The 21,890-nt window shown below is 56.5% G+C and overlaps 1 protein-coding gene across 22 annotated transcripts in view; it reads right to left on the bottom strand.

Annotated features, from left to right (window-relative positions):
- The window catches only part of NCOR2 (nuclear receptor corepressor 2), a 185,070-nt gene that overhangs the window by 143,874 nt on the left and 19,306 nt on the right, over window positions 1-21,890 (bottom strand). For 20 of the 22 annotated variants that reach the window (XM_081037413.1, XM_081037418.1, XM_081037431.1 and 17 more), the window contains exon 2: window positions 20,636-20,688. The exons of 1 other annotated variant lie outside the window; for it this stretch is intronic. The gene's annotated coding sequence lies outside the window, so the exon portion shown is untranslated. Of the gene's footprint in view, window positions 1-6,943; window positions 7,352-20,635; window positions 20,689-21,890 lie in introns of those variants that run through there. One more of the 22 variants, XM_081037424.1, reaches the window with a different exon arrangement.

Here is a 21,890-nt window from a genome sequence, read left to right as displayed (position 1 = left end):
TTGGACCACAGACAAGGCCTCCTCCTCTCTGGCCCACATCACCTCAGGACCTAAGGCCTGCACGCAGGGAGAGGCTGCTCTGAAACTCTCTGCCCCTCCAGGGGGGCCCCTGGCCCCTGGCCCCAGGCCAGGCAGCCCCAGGCCAGGCCACTCTCTCTGCCCGCCTGTCTGCAGCCTCCATCCCATCACTCACATCTCATGCTGAGACCCTGAGGGGAAGGGGGGCCACCTCCCAGGAAGGAAGGCAGCAGCCCGTTTCCCACCAACCTCCCTGCACCAACATCTGGCGACCCGCGTCCCCAGCTGTGTAGCTGCCGGAAATGCCTCCTCCCGCCCCTCCTCCTCTTTCACGCACACCACATGGGGCCCTCAAGAGCAGCTTGCTGAGGAATTTATGGGGTCGTCCCTAGTATTTCAGGGCAGATCTCTGGGGGACGTCCTCTGCCACATGTGAACAAGGACAAATGTTTCTGCTGCCAAGAATAGCTTCCCCAGCAGCGGCATCCCAGCCGGGAGCCCACCCACCCAACAACAGCCCTCCCATGCAAACCAACAGTCTAAGTCTGGACCCCAGCAGCCCGACTCCCACAGGCCTGGCCCCTACTGCCACTCAGGCCGAGGGGGAAAAGGATCCACTCTGACCAGCTCCATCCAATGCTGGAATGTGGACACATAGGGCCACTCAATCAGCCCAAGGACGTCTGTGCTTCAGTGAGTGTCGGATAATGGAGTAGTCAACAAGAACGCACAGCCCCTCCCGCCCCCAGCCCGTGCACCCAGGCGTCCAGAGTGACACCTGCTCAGACGCTCAGGAGTGGCAATGGGGAAGCTAAGCACCCACCTGGGATTTGATTCCCAGTTTGTGGAGGGAGCAAGATTAACAGGGCTCCAGGGGACAGTGCCCAGGCCGGAAAGAGGGAGTGGGGAGAGCAAGGAGGGCTGCAGATACCAGGTCCCACTGGAATACATCCGGGCCAGGCCAGCATCAAGTCGGGGAGAGGGGTGGGGGGCTGCTTGTGTGAAGGATACAGGCTGGGAGTGGTCGGGGCTCAGGAAAGAGGCTCAGGGGACCCACAGCTTCCGATCCTTTCAGGAGAAGAAAATCGGATTTAGAGACATTTCTCAATTCAGTGTTTTTATTTTAAAAACACTGACTATAAACCCAACCCAATAAGTCAGTCTGACATCCAAATACAGCCTACGGGCAGCCAGGACGTAACCTGTGGCTTCTGACTTACGGTCAGTTGGAAGCCACAAAAGAGGGCCAGGGAAGCCTAAGAGAGCATGAAAAAGGGGGTGATGGCAAGTGACAGGCAGGAATGTTCTCCAAAGAGGGCAGAGGTTTAGAGGGGGGACCTGAGAGGGCCCTCACTACAACAGGCAGTGGGAGGGGCTGGGCCCATTTCCACAGTAAACCATCAGTGGCAACCCCCACCCCAGCGGGACACATACTGGCCCGGAAAGAGGGTGCTGGGCAAGGCCCGACAGCTGGCCCGTCTCCGACACACGGGGTGAGCCAGCTGTGGCACTCTACACCTCAACGTCCCTTGGGCTACCAGCTCCTCTGCACCGAGTCCTGGACTCCAGGGGAGGCTGATCCCACCTTCCAGGTCTGGCCACTCAGCACCAATGGCAGCCCACAGAAACGCATTCTCTAACTGCTTTGGAGGCCAAATGTCTGGCATCAAGGAGCTGACAGGGCCGTGCTCCCTCCGAAGGCTCTAGGGGAGGCTCCTTCCTGCCTCCTTCAGCTTCTGGAAGCACTGGACATCCCTCGGCTTGTGGACGAGACACGCCTGTCTCAGCCTGTCTTCACGTGGCCGTCCCCTCGGTGTGTCTTCTCCTCTTTGTCTCTCATAAGGTCACTGGTCCCTAAATTTAGGGTTCACCCAGTAATCTAGGATGACCTCATCTCAAGACACATCTGCAAAGACCCTTTTTCCAAAGCAGGTCACACGTACAGGGCTGGGTAGTAACACGTACATGTATCTTCTGGGGGCCACCACTCACCCCACTATACCAACCACGGCCCTACCTGCCCCATGGCCATGCCCCAGCAGAATCCCCACTAAGCAGATGAGAACACTGAGGCACAGTGACTAAAGCTACATGTCCAGGGTTTGAATGGCTTTCTCTGAGCAGTCCTGCCATGGAGCTGCTCGGCTTTACAGGAAACAAGGGACTCTCACACCCACGCTTCTGGGGAGAGGGGCGCCCCACCTCACAGGCCAAGAAGCCTGAAGTGGTTCAGCATGGGATGGGGGATAAAGAGCGGCCAAGGAAGCTTCTAAGAGTCAGTCAGCTCCTGTGTCAGTGGGAGTAAATCCCATCCCCTGAAGGGTGAAGGGGGCGTTGCGCCCCTGATAATCACTACCTCTCTATTTATTACCAGGCCTGCCCAGCCCACACAGCTGCCCCCCACCCCCAAGGCAGAAAAGGCCCATTACAACTTCACAGGCCGGGAATTATGTTATTAGCCTGGGAAGAAGGCTGCACCCGGGGACAAAGGGCTCATTGTCATGCAAATGCACGACTTCGCAAAAGGGGGCGGCTCCTCCTGCCTTCCCCGTTCTGTGCCACAATGAGAAACCCACTCGTTTGGGCATCTCTGGCCTCAGACTGGGAAAGGGGTCTGAGCCAGATTCCCAGAAAACAGTACCTGCCCTAGGGAGGGCCCCTGAGAACCTGGGTTCAAATCCTGCCTCCTCTACAGCTGTGCCATCGTCCTTTGAAACAGGCATGACAAAAGGGTCTCTGAGGATGAAAGAGGATGATCTGCTTAAAGTGTTAAGCGTCATCCTGGGCACGGAAACAACTGCACACAAAATGCCATTACATAGTAATCATACCTATGTAACTGTGTGTGCCTGCAGCTGTGTGTCTCTGGGTGAGCTGCTGACCCTCTCTGTGCCTCATCTGGAGAGGCTGATTCGGGCCCCCTTCATGGGGTTCTTAGAAGGACTCAGTAAACTAAGGTGCTCAGAATGCTTGCCCCACCTGTGATGAAGCTGAAGCAATCTGCACCCCTCCCCCATCCCGGTCGCCACAGGGACCCCAACTTTCCTGCTCCTGAGCCTCTTCAGTTAATGCAGACTTTCTGGGGTGCTTGGTGGGTTCCTACGGGCATTTTTGAGCACACTGCTTTCCAAAAGACCCTAGTTTTCTGAGAGTGCCCCAAATGCATTCTCGACCCTCAGCTGCAGAACTTCTGGGGTAGAGGTAGGTGGGCTCAACGTGGATTCCAGCTGGAGGGGCCCCCTAGCAGGAGCCCTCGCACGTGTGGCTGGCCTGGATGAACAGTGAAAGCAAAGCGCCTCTGTCCCCAGAAAGGCCCCACTCGTTGCAAAGGGACAAGCTCAGGTCCGCAGCCTGCGGGAGACACTGAATCAGACACAAGTGTTTGCTCAGCACCTACTATGAGCCCGGTGCTCAGGACACAGTGGTGGGACACGGTGGATAGACATTCATTAAATCCCAGGTGGTGACCGTAGTGAGGTGACAGGGAATGGCTGGGGGCACAGGGGGCCTCTTTCAGGAGGCCTAAATGAGGGGAAGGTGTAAAGATCTCAGAGAAGGGTTTTCCAGGAAGAGGGCACAGCATGTACCAAGGTCCCCAGGCAGGACCATGAGTGGAGCTTTAAGAAACAGCACAGAGGACCAGGGCCCCCCCAGCCGCAGCCCCACTCCCTGCCCATCCAGACTCTGCCCGGCCAAGCCCGACCTGAGACCCCCAACTTCTAACCAACGCCCCGGAGCCCCAGGCACGAGCCTCCATCACCCTGACATGATGGCGGAAGCCCCTCTTGGAGGCTCAGACCCTGCAAGTAGGTGTCCACCTGTCCCCCAGCCGGAATGTTCTGGAACCCTCTGGAATCCTTAGGCATAAAGCAAGCCCTGCCTGGGTGTCCTGGGAAGCCTGGGGGCCCAAGCTCAGTTACTAGCCAGCTGTAAGGGGAAAACCACCTGCAGACCCTCTCTCGGGAGCCCCGGGAGGACGGCTACCCTCAGATTGGCTTTGGTTGGACGGAAATGCATTTCCCACGCTTAAGCGCCAGCTCACCCCCGAAGGCCTTCTCACAACCACTAGTGGAGGGAAGGGGTCTGCGGGAAACCAGTGCCTACTAAGGAAACAGCAGGAAAAGAAAAAATGCAGCCCAGAGGACAGCACAAGGAAGGACAGCACTCAGAGAAGAGAGGAGTTCAGCCATCACATGAGTGACCCTGCAGACAGAAGTGACACTGAGTCACACTTTGGGGCTGCAAACGGAGGCTCAGAGGAGGCCGCTAAGAGGTGGTGGGCCCAGAGGTCAAAGCTGCCTGGTTCTCACAGGTCTTGAGCCCGGCCCCATGTCTTGACCTCCTAGCCTGGCCTACAAGTGAGAAGAAAAGGAGGAAACTGAGGCTCAGAGAGGGCAAGCAACCTTCCCAGGGCCACCCAGCCAAAGAGCCATCACACACAGGCTCTGGCCTGGGATTTGTATCCCATCCCCTGAGAAATAGGGATCATAAGCACCCTCCTTCCCGTGGCGGATACGGGTGTAAAATAGGCCAGTGCCCAGCTAAGCACAACAATCACATGACATCACCAATGGTAACAATGGCAGCAACTGCATCCTCACGTAGCACTCAGCACGTGTCCCCATCACTCTAAGCACTTAGCATGTATCCATTCATTTAACCTCCATACAAGCCTACACAGACTAAACCCTATCCCCACTTTACAGATGAGGAAACTGAGGCTTACACAGCTAACAAGGGGCAGACTTGCACTCAAACCCAGGGCAGCCTGACCCCCAAGCCTATGCTCTTTTTAGATCTCTGTAGTCATTCATATTCAGTCATAAGAAAGAACATGGCAAGCTCCCAAGTGCCCTTCAGCCAGCTGCCCCCACTGGAACCATCCCTACATGACTAGAGGTCAATATCAACGGCAACAACCAGGGACTAACACTGATGGTGGCTCCAGTTTTACACGCACCCACGTGTGAGTCTGTCTGAGTGTGTGCATGTGAGTGTGCGCGTGTTGAGCTCTGGGCACTTCTCGCTCAGCGCAGTGCAGCCACCACCGTCGACGCAGACGCTTCCATCACAAGGGGCCTCCGTGCAACCCCTCGTCTGAACCACCACACACAGCTGTCTTTCCCGGGGTTGTGGGATCGCGTCACGAGACCCTCAGGGCAGAGCAGGGGCGGCCACAACACAGTGGGCACTGAGGAGGCTTTGGGGGCAGGAAGGGGACATTCGTGGGGCCCCTTGCTGCAGAGGCCTTTTCCGAGGTCACCGGGAGAGGCTGGAGGACAATGAGACAGAGGCAGCTGGCGTGGGCACCCTGGACACCCGGGGAACTCCCCAATGGCTCCTGCTGGCCCGAAAGGCGAGGCCCCAAGCCAGCCAGCAGCCCAGCATCCGGTGTCACTTACAAACAGGACTGCTGCCACCCTCAGAGGGAGAGCCAGCCCTGCCTGCCCAGCCCCCAGGCCACGCCGGACACTGTCAGGGAGTCTGGTCCAGGTTAGGTGGGAGACGGAGCAAAACAGGCAAGACTGGGGGAGCCCCAGGGACCCCAGCCCAAGCCCAAATGCAGACAGAGCCTGGGGCTGGGTAGGGTCTCAGCCGCCTCTCACTCTCCTGGCCGCCGTTTGCCTATAAAATGGGAGGGCTCTTAGCTCTTGACAAGGAAGAAAAATTGCCAGAGACTAAGACATAACTAACTTAAATCCAAGCTTTTGTCCATACTGACCGAGCCCTCCCCCAAGACACCAGCCACGGGGACCCTGCGGGTTTGTCTTGGTTTCCCCGAGGCACCCTGGCCAGTGGCTCGTGCAGCATGGATGAGACAAGTGAGGTTCCATTGGCCAAGGTCATATGGTCCATGAAGGGTGGGGTGGGACCATTTATTAGCCCCCGTAAGCCACACAACTTGTGGGGTGGAGACAGATGGCACATCCATTTGTCAGACAGGAAAACTGAGGCTGAGAGGCGGGAAGTGACTTGTCCCAGGGTCACACAGCCAGGAAGCACTGGCCAGAATGTGAACACAGTAGTCTGGCTATGCAGTGAACCAGGAAGCTGCAGCTCATCTCACGTCACCCCATGTCTGTGCGGCCCCCATTGGGGCCCCACTCGCACAGGGGAGGCGAGGCCACCCAGAGTGAAAGGGACAGAACCAGGATTCAAACCAGGTGGTGGCAATTGAGCGACGCTGTCTGAGACCCCTCGCAGGCCAGGACGTGAGCCCCCACGAGCCCTACCGCTGCCTCCCACCAGTCCCAGCCCACCCAGACTACAGGACACGTCGCTCCCTCATCCACTCTGCTCGGAACTGAAGGTTCCTTGTAAGCTCACTCCAACTCTCCAGTGTTTATCCCAGCTCCTGGCTGCCAGGGCCCTGGGCAAGCCTGGGCCGGTGGTGCTGATTTCAAACCAGACATGGGCACCCAGCCAAGCGCCACCGTGGTGGGAGCCGGCTGCCAGGGACGCCGCAGCGCTGCCTGCACCTGGCCCCTCCCCAGCTGCACCCTCAAGTCCTAAGGCCCCCAGGCCACCCCTGGCGGCCAGTACCAAAGAAGAAACCAGGACCACCCAGACCCCTGGCACTGCCCACGGTTCCCACTCCACACATCCCCTCCCACAGACAGCAGCCAAGAAGCACTGTCCCTCCGGGCCACCCACCCTCTCGGCACCCTTTTCCGGGACTTCAGCTACTCTGGCTGGCCCACTGTCCACTCCTGCCGGCTGCCCGGGCCCACACAGCCCAGCCCTTGACCACCACACTGGCAGAACCAGGGCTCCTGCCAGATGAGCCACTGGCCCCCAGTGCTGCCCCAGCCCAGGGCCCAGTCCTACCACGAGCCACAGCCCCTGTCCATGGCCACCCTCCCTCTGCCAGGGACACGGCCACTGCGGCTCCCGGCCCACCACCGAGCCCGGAAACTTCTCTTACCGAGCACATGACCAGCCTTTCACTCACGTCAGCTCCGAACACAACTTGAAGTAACTCTCCCACAAAAAAAAAAAAAAAAAAAAGACAAGGAAAACGTGCCAGCAGGTCAAGAGAGTCCACACACAGACTGTTCTGCTGGCTTCCAGAAGACACCCCACGTCCAACGTTCAACCATCCTTCCTGCAGGCCCGACACCGGGAAAGGCTGGCCGCTCGGCCCTGCCGCCTTCCCGCGACACTGCGGGCTCCCCCGGATGGGGAGGCCCTGTGGGGCCTATCTGCAGCCAGGCCACCCCCAGACCGTCACCGACGTCCCCAATACAGGGCCGGCCAGGCCCACTGGGGACAACCCAAGGGCTGCCCGACCCACAGGGGGCCGCCAACGCGAGGTCGGGCCTCGGCGATCCTTTTTGCCTCCTGCCACTCGGGCCTATAAACATAGGGAATTACATAAGTCCACTCCTCCTGTTGGGAAGCCAAAAGTACAAGCTTTTTCTCCCAGCCTTGGCAGTAAGTAATAATTCCTCATCGCCATGGTAACCCTGGCGGGCTTCCAGCCCGACACTCAGGAGCTGAAACACTGGGAGGCCTTTTTATAGCTCGGTAGAAAACCTCTTCACTATTCCCTCGCTCACTCGCTCGCAGGGAAAGCGAGCTCCAGGCCAAATTTTCTTCCTTTAACCCGTTTCCTCCCAGCCGGACCATCCACCCGGGAGCCCAGGCCTGCCCACCACCTCGTAGAAACGAAGCCGCTGCCCGTCCCTTCCTGGTCCTCCTGTCTCCAGGGTGATATGGCCAGAGGGCAGGCTCTGCCTTTAAAATATTTCTGTTGTCCTTGTAATCTCAGGAAAAGCAAACATGACCCCCTCACACTGGTATTCTGAAGGAGGGTCATCTGGCCCAGAGGGTGAAAAGACAGACACACACACAGACACACACAGACACGCACACGCATGCACCAAAATGCACGGTTTGGTGGTTGGCCAGCCACCTGAACCTTGGCTGCAACTAGCTGTGTGACTCAGAGACGTGTCTGAGTGTCTCTGGGTATCAACTTCCCATCTGCAGCAGGGCAGGCACGGCGCTGCTTCCCACTGCTCTCTGCTGCAGTGACAAGGCATCAGGAGAGGCTGCCACAGCCGCCAGGAAGCAGAGGGTCCTGCGAGTGGTCTCCCACCCCCAGTGACCAGGAGTTGGGCCCAGAGATGTCTGCCCAAGGTGGCACCCTGAGTGACGACTGGGACTCGCGGGTGCAGACACAGGGGAGGTACCACGGGCAGCAGGCACAGCTGATGCAAAGGCCTGGAGGTCAGACCGAGTTGGTGTGTTGCAACAGCAGAGAAGACAGGGGTGGAGCGGGGAGAGCTAGAAGACGAGGTCAGGGAGCAACGGGAAGGGTGGGGGGAGCATGGCTCATGAAGACGCAAGTCACGTAACTGTAGGCTGGGGGTGCCCCCGAGAGTCAGAACGACAACAGTAACACGTACTGTGTGCCCAGCACTTCCCCATGTGTCCTCACAACAGCAGAACGAAAGGCAGGGGCAATTTTGAACCCCCGTATACAGAGAAGTTGAAACAGGCCCCGAGAGGCTTAGTGACTTGCCCAAGGTCACACACTGAGGCTTGAACCTGGTAAGCCTGGCCTGCCCCCGCCATGCCACGTGGTGTAGTCAGCAAGGAGCCACAAAGCGTTCGGGCTGGGTCACATCTGCATGTGACAAAGGTCCATGGCCACTGGTCTAGTCAGGGGGATGGGAATGTCTGCTAGGAGACCAGTGAAGGCACCCACACGGAGCCCGTTAAGTGTGTCACCTTCCATCAGCTCACCCTGCAGCCTTTCCCAAGAAAACACCAGCCCGAAAGCCAAGGTGGGGTTTCTTCTACTTCAAAGCCTTCTTGTCCATGTGGAGAAACCGAGGCACAGGAAGTGAGTGACCCAAATCCGCTTAGACCACAGATCCGGGCGCTGTCTTCCAGCCCATCACCTCTCACCATGACCGTGAGACCACAAAACTCAGGAACGGGCCAAACCGGCCCCACCAAGCCCGGCCAGGACGCAGAGCCTGAAGCGGCAGGGGCAGGACTCACTGGTTCCTTTTGTTCTTTTCTGTTGGTTTTGGACACCGACCTGCGTTCAGACCTTCGCAGAGGCCGGCCCTGGAATCAGGAGTAACTCAAGCAAATCCCAGAGTGATCTGTGCTTCGGGCAGGTTCCACGCTGGTCCGCGTCACTCTGCGGCCACTTCTTGTGTCTTCCCCGGAGGAAGCGGAGGGTTTGCTGAGTAACTTCACGGGGACGGCAGATCATCAAATACCGGAAACAGCCTCATGCTGCACCCTCTACACAGAGCCAGAGGCTGAAGCTGAGCTCATGTCAGAATAAGCACGTGGTCGTCTGCTTAGCAAAAGACTTCTTGATTCCCCAAGCCTCTGAGGGTGACCAGTGATCCCGCCTCGGTTCTTTGAAAGTGTCCTCTGACCCCAATTTACCAACGTGCCACTTCCAGGGACCTGTGTGCCAGGCAAAGCTTTGAGGACGGTGGGAAAGACCAGTGACAACACTGCAGGATGTGCTGTGATGGGGCGCATGGAGGCACAGGGGGCAGAAGGATTCCGAAAGGCAGGAGGGGGGGGGGGCCTTAGGCCAGACGCGCTGGGGAAGGCCCCCAGCTTCTGCGGCACGGCCTGCCCAGCTGTGGACCGGGAGCACACCTCTCTGGTCCCTCCTGCAGGGTCAACAGAAACTACGCCTGCGGGGGCGGGGGGGCTCTGAGGACTAGGAGGCCCCACAGTCTGGCCCCTGTTCAGCACCCAGCCCCAAGGGGAAGGGGGCACCACTCACTTCTTCCCCACACAGCTCCACTTCCCAGCCAGGCAGAGAGAGGGCTGGGAGCAGGGTGGGAGCTGGGCAGGGAGGGGGAGGGGGTAGGCAGAGGGTGAGAGAAGGCTTTGGGGGTCGGGCAACGGACAAGCAAGCGCTAGAAAATATCTGCCTGTTTCACCTCCTGCTCCCCTGCCCCACACCCCAAGGCTCCGAGACTTGGGCATGTGACTACCACCTCTCTAGGCTGCCTCAGTTTCCTCAAGTGAAAAACTACTTATGAGATGGTTTTGTTGAGGTCAATCCATACGATGGAATACGATTTGGCCATAAAGAAGAACGAAGCACTGTCACACGCCACGAAGTAGATGAGCCTCAGAAACGTGAGGTGAGTGAGAGAAGCCAGACACAAAGGACCACATACTGCGTGAGGCCACACATACTATGGAATGTCCAGAAAAGGCCAATTCACAGCGACACAAGGACAGTGCTGGCTACCAGGGGCTGGGGAGGGAGAAGGAGGAGTGACTGCTGATGAGTACAGGGTATCCTACTGGGGTAACAAAATTATTTTAGAACTAGAAAGGGACAGTGGCTGTACATTATAAATGTACTAAAAACTAATACATTGTTCACTTTAAAATGGTTAATTTTTATGTGACGTGAATTTCATCTCAATTAAAAATAAATAAAAAGATGGTTTGGTTGAAGGGGCACCATTCCAGCCCAGTTTACTCTCTTTCTGCAAGTCGGTCCACCTCTCAGCTGGTAACAGTCCCTGCCCCCAGGCCTGGGGCCACCAGACATTCAACAAACATTTACTGTACGCGCTGGGCACTGGGCAGACAGCAGGGAACAAGACAAAGCTCAGGCCGGCGTGGAGCTGACCGGGAAGAGGTGAGAAAGTCAACCGCAGATAAGGACATGAAGCAATTCCCATAGTGGCAGCTGCTGTGGACGGGGGTTTGTGAGGCAGCGACAATTCAGCAGGGGCCTGGATGGAGGAGAGGGATGTGGAAACTTCTCAGGGGACAGTGTCCCAGGCAGAGGAAACAGCCACGACAAAGGCTGTGAGGTGAGTTCCGGAACAGCCAGGCCAGCGCAGGTGGAGGGATGAGCAAGGGGAGGGCATGCCAGAGAAGGTCGGCCTCCTCATGGCTCCGGGTCTCGGAGGGCCCCAGAGGCCGCAGACAGGGTCTTGAAATTTTAAGCATGATTAACATAAAATTCGTAACTGCATTAGTTTCCTGGGGCTGCTGAAACGAATGAGGACCAACCGGGGCGCTTAAAACAACAGCAATGTACCCTGTCACCGTTCCAAGGCCAGCAGTCCGAAATCAAGCCATCGGGCTGCGTCCCTCCGAAGCCTCTCAGGGAGGGTCCTCCCAAGCTTCTTTCAGCTCCTGGTGGCTCCAGGCGTTTCTTGGCTCGCAGCCTCCTCACTCCCCTCCCTGCCTGGGTGTCACATGGCCTAGTGTGTAAGCCTTTTTGTCGTCGGATTTTGGGCTCATCATCACCTAGGATGATCTCCTCTGCATCCTTAACTTGACCACATCTGCAAAGACCCTTTGTTCAAACAAGGCCCATTCACAGTTCCAAGTGAGCATAACTTTTGGGGCCACAACTCAACCGTCCGTCACAATCGAGACTCACAACATGGCAGCACCAAATGCCCAGAGCCGTGCTTGGCCTCCCCTCTGCTTTCTGCAGATTCCAGGGGACCAGGCTGGAAGCTCTGGAGTAGCCCAGTGAGAAGTCCCCCCGGGGTCCACAGCCGGCCCACTCCCAGCCTGAGCCAGCAAGGAACAGACCCCAAGGAACTCAGATTGTCTTCCCTGCGAGAGGCATGCGTGAGCCAGTGGCTGGCAGCTGGCCGGAAAGGGACTCCTTGACACAGAGGCCAAAGCAGGCCAGGACCGGCGTCCTGAATGGAGACTTCCCCAGCCCCAAATCACTTCATGCAGGCACCAAAGCGTCAAGTGAAACCCCTGGCACACCGGCCAAAGGCAGAAAACTGTCCTCTAGGGCTGGTGTTCTGTGCGCTGCTTTCATTTTAAAGCGGCTGTGAGCAGGACTTGTGTCTAGTGCAGCGCCACCCATCCCACAGCAAAGGGCACCGAGCGCCTGGCAGGGTGGCTGGGGAAGGAGGTGGCGGCTGCCTGCTCTGGGCCTTGGGATCCACGCCCTGGTAGTGCAGGGAGAAGGGGGAGGAGTCCAAGACTGCCCCCGGCCCCCGCCAGCTGGGTCCCAGGAGCCAGGCCGGGAAGCATGAGTTTCAGTATCTGCCAGGTGCACACACTCCCAATGGGCCAGGCACTGGGGGAAACGGCCTTCACTGTGCTTCTTTAAGGCCTCACAACAATCTACCCGGTATTGCCATCCCCATGTTACAGAGGGGGAAACTGAGGCACAGAGCGGCGAAGGCGCTTGCCCAAGGGCACACAGCTAGGAAGCAGCAGGGTGGGGATTTGAACCCAGGGACTGTGGCACCTGAATCTATGTCACTAACGACTGGGATTTACTGTCTCTCTCTGAGACTATGTCAGGCCAAACTGGAGGGCTCTCGAAGAAACTGCTGAGGTCCCGGGGCCTGCCTTCTGGAAAGGGCATCTCCGGAGGCGTTAAACGTGTCTTCCCAAACCTTGGGACCTTCTGGTACATTCCATGGTACATTCTGCCCAGACCACAGAGAGCGAAATACTTTGAGATAAAAGTCACAACTAAGAACAGAGGCCACAAAATGATGACAGTCAGCTGTGGCCAACAGGGAAGCTGTTCCTGGCACACACAATGTTTTTTCAAAACAATTAGGACACTGCTTATAAAATCCAGATTTCCAGCTTCTCTTGGAAAAATATCAGAATACCCAGCTTGCCAATTAGTCACAATCCCCACCCATCCCTTTCACCTCGTTCCCTTTCCTTGACTGCGTATGAGTTTGGGACACCCCTTTCCCCAACCTTGGCCACCTCCCCCTTGCTGTTGAAAATAGCTGAACAAGTGCTGAAGGCCTCATTCAGTGAGGAAAAGGACAAAAGAGACGAGTGACACTCAGGGTTTCAGGCGACTCTCCTTCCCCTTGGCTGGCTGTGCTGGTGGCATGAACCTGCCTGAGAACACAGCCCACACAAAGGAGCAGAGCTGAGAGAGTCAGCTCCCTAAGGCGTGGTTCGAGCCCCTGGATCCAGCCATGCCTGAACTCGTCCTATGAGCATCTAACAAATCTCCCTTGTGGCCTAAACCAGCCTGAGCGTGCCTCCACCACGACGCAGGAGTCCTAACGAATCACCCTCAGGTCTTGCCTCCATCAACCCTCGTCCAAGGAAGCCTGACCAACCACCAATTTGACCTTGTTATACCCCATCGCAGACCTGAGTTCAGTCCCCAGGACCCTCACCCTCGAGTGTTGACCTGACGCTCTCTCTGGACACTAAACTCCAAGGCATGGAGGAGTTTAGTGTCCTAACTCCTCAAAAGTCCACAATGTCCGACGTTTCCATCATTCTGATTCAAGGGGCCGACAAATCTCTGGAACATTCCATGGGCCCAATAAATGTAAATTAATCAACCAGCAAAAGAACAAAAGCCAGTAAATTTGATTTCTGCCTTAATTGGGAAAAGGGCCCAACCCCCAAGGTCTACAGAACAGCTTCAGATCCAGAGAACCACACCTGGAACCCCAGCTCTGTTCCAGATATGCAGGCCTCCTCAGCGTTCCTGAACCTAAGGGCCTCAGGGCCTTTGCACATGCTGTTTCCCTACCTAGAAGGCTCATCCCTCTTCCTTTCATGTCTGGTTCCTTTTCATTGTCCAGGTCCCAGCTCAAACGCCACCTCCTCAGAGACCACCCTTGATTCCTGTACCTAAAGTAAGTAACCCTGAAACCCGGGCTGCCCCCACACACACACCCTGTGCTATTCCATAGCCAACATTTCTTGGCCTTGGAGTACAGTGTTTCTTTTTTGCACTGCCCATCTCCCCATCAGCCCATGGGATCCACAAAGCCCTGGCATCTTGTTTGCTGTACACCCGTGGTGTGAACACTCAGCTGGCTGCAGGGAGGCAGGAAGCAGACCCCTCGTGTCCTGACTGGTCCTGCCCAGCCCAGAGCAGCTGCTGCATGCCTGAGGGCCCTATGTAGCACATGGAGCCTGGCTCATGGCTGGTGCAGCCCTGCCAAGAGACCCAGGCTGGCTCTGGGCTCAGGGAAGGCTGCAGGTGGCACACACACAGTCCTCACAATTAACAGCAGGTGTCATGGAGTAAAGCTGCCCAGGTTCAAATCCCAGCTCTGCCAGCTGTGTGATCTTGGGCAAGTCACTTAACCTCTCTGTGCCTCCAGTTTCCCCACCTATAAAATGGGGCTGATAATAACAGGAGCCACTCACAGGGCGCTGCTGCGCTTAGTGCATTAGTGAATGTATGTGATATACTCAGAACACAGCTGGGCACAAAGTAAATGCTGAGGAATCACTGGACGTTACAGCTGATGTCAATAACGCCGATGATAACGGCAAACTCTCCCACGGCACTAAGGCAAGCCAATGGTCAGCAAATGTCAGCTTTGGTAGCAAATAGAGGATCTGCTCTACGCCAAGTCCTGTTTGAAGCACTTCACACAAATTGATTCCTACAAGATAGGTTTACTGTTCAACGTGCTTGTGCCAGGTCTCCCAGGCAGCCTCCCTGGATTGCTACAATCCCCAAGCACACCATGGACACAAATCCTTGCTGTGAGTCTGTCCTCAACTCCCCTCTCTGTCCAAGTGAGGGGCAGGAAGAGCCCCTACCATTCTTAAGTCAGCACATGGAATGCATGTCCCATGCCAGCCCAAGCCATAGCCCTGCCAGAATCCCAGAAAAGCGGGCCCCGTCTGGCTGCATGAGTGTACCCCAGAAAGTGAAGTGTGTTCCCTCCCTGCAGCCAGCATAGGACAATTCCTGGTTCCTGGTAGAGGCCCAGGCATCTCAAGGGCTCCTGTCCTACTGCCCCTGCACAGGGCCAGACATCCTGACACAGGGTGCACTGTGAAAGGGTAGGCATCAGCTCTGGCTGGGGGTCTGTGGTCTGCATGTATGGCGTGTGAGAGCAACACTGCCCCCAGCCACCCCCAGCCTTTCTGTCCACAAAATGAGGTGGGTGCAGCTGGCCTCCTCTTCCCATCCGACAGATGGACAGCCGGCTCACCAGTCAGGCTGGCTGAGGTCACTCAGCACAAGGACCCCTGCGAAGCCAGCCTTTGACACTTCTCGGACAGAAGAGGCGGCCCCCCTTACCTCATCCCTGCTGGGACCTGAGGTGACCCCCAGTACCCGAAACCAGGTGGTAAGAGCTGGTTACAATGCCAGCTCCTCCAACCGTGGGCTATGTGACCTCACTCACGTCCCTCCACCTCCCTGGGCCTCAGTTTCCTCATCTGGAAAATGGGTCTAATGATCATGATCACATTACCACAGGCAAGAAGGACCAGGAGTACCCCCAAGCCAGCAAATCAAAGCCACCAAAAGAGAAACAGAAGATCTAGAAAGAAGCTATTTTAATTTCAGCAAATGGGCCTGCTTTGTGATTATATGCAACACAATTGTATTTTATGTTTCAGAACGTTTTCTGTTTGGATTCACGGCAGTTGGCAGTTGTAGAAGGGACAACGTGATTTTTTTCCGCATTTAAGCCTCTTGAGGCCTTGAATCACCCTAAATTAGCATGTCCCTCGAAGGACCATCCTGAAAAGTAATCAATAAATGCACAAAGCCTTAATATAGCACCCATACAGGGCCAGCACTGGAGACATCCCACGAGACGTCCCACGCAGGCTGCTCCGAGGCTGGGGCAGGAGGAAGGGAAGGAGGCAGGCTCTGGGGCAGACGCCTGGGTTAGAACCTCAGGCAGGTCACTTCATCTCTCGGTTTCTCCGTTTCTTCCTCTGTAAAGTGGGGATGATGATAATCCCTACTTCACAGGAGGTTTTGAAAGATTAAATAAATTATAACATGTAAAGTACGACACGACTCCTATTATAAACTTATTATTATTGCTGTCGTTTTTGCCAATTTCAAAACTTACACAGGTAGGTCTATAACCGTGACTGCAGGATAAAGATAAGACCGCCTGGATCCCTGGGGCTCACTGGGACCCCCGAAAGGTAGCGCCAACCCCCCTACCAGGTGGGGGCAGGGAATACTATCCAATGGAAGGAGACACATGTCAGAGCCAGAGATTAAAAACAAGTACAATTATCGGGCAGGCATCCATCCATAATTGTGGATTTGATGTAATTAGGCACCCCACTAACTTCATTACTTATTTATTTACGGGATTGCTTATTTAATCTGTGGGCCTCCTTTCCCGAAAAGTCATCTTAGCTAACACCCCTCAAGAGAGGGAGGAGGGGGAAGAGGTCCCCTCTTCCGTCACCACCCCGGTTCCTGGGCTTCCATGTCCCACGCCTGCCTTGCCCAGAACAGCTTCCCGAAGCCTGCACGACTGTGCCCAGGATCACAGAACTGCACAAAGCCTGTGTGCTCAGTGCCAACGGACAGTGCTTGGCCCGGAAGGCATGGACCCTCCTTCACACTCTCATCTCTCCAGCAGAGGTGACCCTGGTGGGAGAAGAGTGGTTTGGGCCCCGCCGGCCTGGTGTGACCCTCTGGACCGGCAAATATGTCAAGTGCAACAAATGGGGCTGGTACTTTCCAGCTTGGAGAAGGAAAAAGAGCACTCAACTGTTGCTGAATGACTTTAGATAAGTCACCTAACCTCCCAGAGCCTCAGTTTGCTCACCTGTAAAATGGGAGTGTTGATTAAGAACAACATTCACAGCTAGCTCAACCTAAAATCCCAGCTGCCGCTACCCAGCACCACCCATGGCCTCAGCCAATGCAATACGGCAAGAAAAAGCAATGAGAGGAGGAAAGACTTGCTAGCTTTATTTGTAATAGCCAAAAACTGGAAACAACCTAAATGTCCATCAGCTCACGAATGGATAAACAAACTGTGATACATTCATATGATGGAGTATTACTCAGCAGTACAAAAAAAAGAATCACTGACACATACAACACATGACACAAGTGAATCTCAAAAACATGCAGAAAGAAGCCAAACATAAAACAGTACATACTTTATAATTTTATTATGAAAATCTGGAAGATTCTAGAACTCCTATGGCAGATCAGAAGGTGCGCCTGGTGGGGGGATGGGGATTCTTTTGAGGGTTATGGGAACCTTCTACATCTTGATTGTGGAGGTTGCTATCTGAATGTTCACATTGGTCAAAACTCACTTTTTAACCCTAACAAGAAAACGTATCAGCCCACTAACGTCAGGCCAATACCCAGTGACCATTTGCCCACTTCCAGGTCAGATCTGCTGGTTCCATCACCATCCCTCAACTTCCCCAAGACTTGATTTAGGAGCGCTGGACAAGGAAGGTCAGGGTTTGCCTCTGCCCGTCGGGTCCCCACCTGCAAACGCAGGGTTATAAATAGCATGCTCCTTGGAGAGCTATTGTAAAGTGAACCATGGGGAACGTACCAGCTGCAGGCCCTGGCATATAGCAGGGACCTCATTATGGCTGCAGCAAAATGATGAACAGGCAAGCACTGGCCCAGGTGGACAGGACTGGCCAGGATGCTTGACCCCGGACACACACAAGCCCCCAGCAGACGAGACTCCAGGCCTGGGCAGCTGCCCCCATCATCGCCGGCTCCAGGCTGCCGCATCTCCGGCATTTAAGTGATGCCTGCTTCCAGGACAGGACAGGGCTCCTTGGCTCCCCCCCACACTCCTTCCAAGAGGAGGAAGATGGGCACCCTGTGGGGAGGGGCTGGCCCTGAGGGTGGCACAGTCAGCCCTGGGAGCTCATTTTGAAACAGGAGCCTGTGGAGAGGACGTCCTGGTGGAGAAGGGCGGCTTCGTGGTCTGGCTGTCACGTACACACTAAGCAGAGCAGGACAGAGCCCACCCAGTTATGAAAGAAAAAGATAATAATAGGAGGGCTCCAGGGTAGAGGCTCCAGGGACTGGGGGGCGGTTCTGTGCTGGCTCACGTGCCCCTGTCTGAGGGCTGCCCTGTGAGTGACGGAGCGGGCAGATGGCGCCTGGGAGCCCTGACGGCAGGGGCGTCCCCCGGGCCCGATTAGAGGGCCCGCCGCAGGCAGACATGCTCACTGTCAGCCTTGTCCTCCCAGCCCGCCATCAGAGGCACCATTAATTGCTGTCATTTGAGGGTGGCCTGTGGGGAAAGGGAGGGGGCTGTGGGGACAGGAGGGGAAGAAAGGAAGAGGAAGAGGAAGATGGAGGGAGGAGGGGAAGGAAGAGGGAGCAGCGGGGGGAGGGAAGGAAAGGAGGTGGCGGCACAGCCTGCACAGGGCTGAGCCTCCTGAGCTGGAAGGAAAGACCCCCACACACACGCCTCCTCCTCCATCGAATAGAGGGACCAGGGCCCTGCCTAAGTGGGGACAAAGCCAGTGGACCCATTGCCTAGGAGGGACAAATAGAGTCCAGAGACGTATGATTCTGCAGGGGTCAAGCCCCCGGCCCTTCCCCCATATACAGCCTGGTCGCTTCCCCCCCAGGGAACCCAGAAAGCCTGGCTTCCCCAGCCTCCCATTCACTGTCAGCCTCCACCCACACCGCCCCTCCCCCTCACCACTATACCACCAGGCGCCACGCTGGGAGAAGTTCACGGCCAAACCCCACTTTCCCACCCGTGCTCTGGGCTCAAGCAGCTCCCATCCTAGGATCAAAACCTACACCTGCTCTCGGGGTGTCCCGCAGGCCACCTCCTCCAACACCGACACCAGCAGGAAGGAGTCCAGGGCAGGGCTCCCTGGGTTCCAGTCCTCCTTCTGCCACTCGCACACTTGGGGACATCACATCGTCTCCCTGTGCCCCAGTTTCCTCATCTGTACGACGGGGATAACAACAGGGCCCATCTCGTCGAGTGTGTCTGAGGGTTAGACGACGTGCCTCCAGAAAGCGCGGAAAAGGGGGTCCGACGCCAGGTGAGTATGGAGGGGTCGGACGCTGCTGGTCCACCATCACCCCAGACACTGTCCCCTTGACCCTCACACCTCGCATCTTCTACTGCTTATGCGCTTACCCAGTTCTTCTCAGAAATGCCTGCTCCCCCCGTCCCCGCCTCCAGGCCTCCCCAGGAGAGGAGGGCTCAGCAAAGACCCAGCTGCCAGCAGAAAGCTGCATGGCACGGCGTCCATGGCCGGTCTCCGGAGCACCCGCCCCACTGCCTCCTTCCCAGCCGCCAGTCCCGACAGGCCTGCTCTGGGGCTGAGGAGCCACTTGGGCCCTGCCGGGGAGCTCCTGGGAACACGAGGCTCTCTCCGCGGGGGGAGGGCCCCTCTGCCCCCTCCCCCATCTGTCTGCCTCCCTCCTCCCTCGGAGCTGATGGATCCCCCAGAGGAGGAAGCTAAGTGCTTGCAGACAAAAAGCCCTTTTATCGTCCTCGGGTGGGCCACTGGCATGACAAGCAGATAACTCAGCCACAGAGAAGGCTCTCCATTAGGCCTACGGATTGATGGAGAGCCAGAGGTAGAGGAGGAGGAGGAGGAGGAGGGAGAAACATCCAGGCAAGGCCACCTTCCTTCCAACTTCGGGCGCGGCAGGCAGAAAACCTGAGCTGACCCCCTGGGGGGACTGCCACACCAGCATCGCCCATGCCTCCCCACTTCCAAGATGAAACCCACAGCTGCAGGGCCCAGGGCCTGGCTCAGGAAGCAGGTGACCTCCAAAACCGTTTTTCCTGGGGGGCCCTAAAGGCTCAGGAACAAAGAAGAGAGGCCAGTCCCAAGAAACCCCACCCGTGTGACTCATGCAGACGCCTACAAACCAAGATGGCCATTCCATACAGCCTCAGGGCCTTTGCACGGAGGTTCCTCTGACTGGGGCACCCTCCAGAGACCGGCATGCTCCCTTCCTCTCCTCCTGCAGGTCTCAGGGAGGCCCTCCCGCCCCCGCCCCCCCATTTGAAACTGCCACCCGCAGCCCCCCATACACTCCAAGCCCGTCCTCTGGCCCTGCATCCCAGGGCTTCCCAGCGAAGAACACACTGTCTGCCGCTCGGTAGGAATATGTCAGGGACCCCGAGACACTCACATGGTTAGAGTCCCACCTCTTTGCTTCCAGGTGAGACTTGAAACAGGTGACCCATCTACGCCTTTACGGGGAGACTGAGGCGTAACAGCCCATTTGAGAGCATTGTTGCGAGGGTCACAGAACGGGGTGAAACATGCAAAGCTGATTATCAGCTTGCTGAGCACCTACTCTGGGCCAGGCAGTGTTCAGCGTTAGCTCATTTAGTTCTCACAGCGGCCATGTGAGTGGATATTGTTATTCACCCAGTTTACAGATGGGGAAATGGAGGCACAGGGAGATGGAGGCTTGCCTGGCTGCCCCAAGTGAATGTGGCAGTGCGACCAGGAACCCAAGCCACCTCCTCTCCCGCTGGGCACAGTGACCACGATGCCACACAAGTGTCCCACCCAAAGGCTTCCTCCAACACCAGCCACTCCCACAAGTGGGCCCTTCCACAGGCCCCGTCGTCCCCAAGCCTGGAACCCCCCACTAGAGCACAGAACCCCAGAGACAGAGAAAACCGCGTCCTACATCTGCACCGCTGAGGACCACCCCTTCTCCCAGGAATCATCAGAAAATCACTGCACTTGGCCTGAAAATATCCCCTCCCCAGCCGTTCCCCACCCTGTGCAACTCTGGGTGCAGGCCCCACGCCACAAGGCCACGCCAAGCCCCACACTACATCCACCAGGTGGAATGGGCTCCCCAGTGACTTCCAACACCTTCCCCATGAGAAGGTCCTGGTCACGTGAATCCGAGTGGGGACAGATGTGAACCTACCAGAAACGCTGCCAGAGACGCTGTGTCCTCCAAGACTCGGGGGGGCAGGGAACCTGCGGGAGAAAACAGGGTCTTGTTACTCAGAGTCGCAGCCTCCACACTGGGGTGCCAGCAGGTCCACAGCAGCGTGTGGGCAGAGACGGCAAGGCCCACGGGCCTGGCCCCTGTGACATCAGGCCAAACACTTCTCCACGAGAGACCCTACCCCACTTGACAGAGAGGGGAAGTAGGGCTGAGAGAGTCTTAGTCTCGTGCCCCCAGTCCCAGAGCCAGTCGGTCACAGCTGGGACTCCAATCCAGACCACGGGGTCATAAAGGCAGCCACAGCCCAGCAGGGCCACCACGGGGCCCTGGGCCCATAGCACCTGTTACCTTGACACTCCTCCATGAACTCCCAGAGGACACCTTAGACAAGAGGGAGTGACACCTGAAGGAGGGGCAGGCCTACTGTTCTCATTCAAGAATTTCTGAGTCTCCATTCAGAGTCAACACCAGCACGATGAAAGCTGGTGTCCAGAATATAAAAAGGATACCCCCAAATAAATAAGAGGCAGCCAAGCCAATAGAAAAACAGAGGAAACACTTGCTCACACTGGACGACAGTGGACATACAGATGGCCTTAGTAAGCACATGAAAAGATGCTCAACATCATTAGTCATCGGAAAGTGCAAATTAAAACCCCAAGACCACCGCACACCCACGTGGGCGAGGTGCTATAATGAAAGACAGACAACACCCAGTGTCGGGGAGAATGGCAGCCAACAGGAAGCCTCAGACATGGCTGGTGGGGTACAAGGCGGAGCAGCTGCTTTGGGAAACAGTTTGGCAGTTTCTTATTCAGTTAAACATATACTTGGGTGACCGTAGGACCCAGCAACTCCACTCCTGGGTATTTCCCAGGAAAAATGAAGACATATGTCCACACAGACTCGCACATGAGCATTCCTAACAGCTTTGCTCGTCATCACTGTGGACTGGAGACGATCCAACGATCCATCACTAGGCGAGAGATAAACCCACGGTGGTAGTATGTCCACACCGCGGAGCACGCCATGACACGAACAAACTGCAGGTACGCCCCACCACGTGAAGGGACGTCAGGCTCATGCTGAGCACAGACGCCAGATTCCAGCTGCACACACTGGGGTCCCACATACATGATCTGAGAAAGGCACAGCTCCATGGTCACGTGTAGGGAGGTCTACAGAGGTAGAGCAAGGAGGTGAATCCCACAAAAGTTAGGATGCTGATCAT

This window comes from Rhinolophus hipposideros (assembly GCF_964194185.1).
Source record: "Rhinolophus hipposideros genome assembly, chromosome: 24".
Lineage (NCBI taxonomy): Eukaryota > Metazoa > Chordata > Mammalia > Chiroptera > Rhinolophidae > Rhinolophus > Rhinolophus hipposideros.
Note: the sequence above shows the minus strand (reverse complement) of the source record. Positions and strands in the feature narration are given on the sequence as shown.